The sequence below is a fragment of the Arachis hypogaea genome, chromosome 20, assembly GCF_003086295.3.
Source record: "Arachis hypogaea cultivar Tifrunner chromosome 20, arahy.Tifrunner.gnm2.J5K5, whole genome shotgun sequence".
NCBI classification, from domain to species: domain Eukaryota; kingdom Viridiplantae; phylum Streptophyta; class Magnoliopsida; order Fabales; family Fabaceae; genus Arachis; species Arachis hypogaea.
In genome coordinates, this window is record NC_092055.1 from 35624616 (window position 1) to 35626282 (window position 1667).

Here is a 1667-nt window from a genome sequence, read left to right on the forward strand (position 1 = left end):
TGTGGCCATTTTCTATGTAATATGTATAGCTCCTTAACAGTTCAGAGATGGAGGTTAGTCTCATGAGAAAGATGTCACAGAGTCAACAAAAAATAGTCATTGGTCAGCAGCTAAGGCAGCATACGTGTCCCTTTGATTAGGGTGGCAACGGAACAGGTTTTTGTTCTACCTGATCTCGTCTCATCCTACAAAAATTCACATCAAATCCACTCTGCCTCTACTGTGGGTAGTAAAATGTTAAACCCTAATCCACTCCTGCGAGTACCTGCGCCGCCCCTGCAGGTATCCGCTCCGCTCCTGCGGGCACCTTCCCCATCCCTATAATTATTAAATTCAAAAAATAAAATAAAATTTTAAAAATTATATAACCATTATTTACATACATAACATAAATTAAAATAAAAATTTAAATATGATACAATATTATTAATCATTTTACTAACTATTTTATATATATTATATATATCGAGGCGGATAAAGGTGGGTTTAACCTAAACCCAACCCCCCTGTCCCGCCCAAAAATCCGTCCCGTTAAAATCCGACCCGGTGTGAAAGTAGATAATTATTCACCCCGAACACGTAGAAACGGGATAGATATCCGCGAATTCGGGTAGTTGCCACCCCTACCTCTGACTAAACACTGCCCACCTCACTTTCCACGAATGGTTCCAGTCAGTCATCCCACGTGTGCCTCGGCACATATTTTTCCAAATTTTTTACACCATGATTTGATATGTATGGTTTGATATTTTATACTTTTATTTTAAATTTATAATTTTTAATAAATAAATAAATAAATTTTAAATAATTAAAATATTGATAAATATTTTTAAATTTGATTACAACAAAGATTTTACCAAAATATTTTAAAATACAACAAAATATCCAAATCATTAAGTATATATTATTAAAATATGATTAAATGTTAAAATATTTTTATTTTTAAAATTTAATTTTAAATGAAGTATATATTTTTAATATATTTTTATAAATAAATAAAAATACTTTTAAAATATAGAAAAATTAGATATTTAATTTTTATTTATTTAAAATTATTTTATAGATATTTTTGTCGTAATAAATTTAAAATATTTTTCTAGAAGAAATTTGATAATTTTATAATATTTTTATTGCTATCTACTTTTTAATCGTTTACACATAAATCCTATATATGTTTTTAGTAAATAAAGTATAAATTGTTGCTGGCTACTAAAATTTATTGACCACTTTTAGTTTTACATAAAAAATATTGATCATTTTTAACCATGAAAAATTTGAGTCTTAATAAAATTAATCATAAAAAAAAAAAAAAAACTAAACTAACATTATACCCGGAAAAATTGAGTTCTCATTAACAAAAATACTCAATAGTTATATTTGCATTGTATTAACTCCCTTAAAAAAAACATTAAATATTTAAATTATCTCTACTATCATCATCTTCAACTTCTTATTAAAATTCTCAACCCAACTCCATTAAAAATAATCAAAACCGTTGGAACCCTAGCATATTGCGTTTCCTTATGTTATGTTTATGGTAAGGCTAATTCCTTTCAACGCATTGGTAGTTGTGTTGAGGTTCTTTGCTTTTTAGTTCTCACCGAGAATGAGGTATGTGAAGAGCGAGTTTACTGGGCTCGTTTTCCAGAATGAATAAGAAGGTTGAA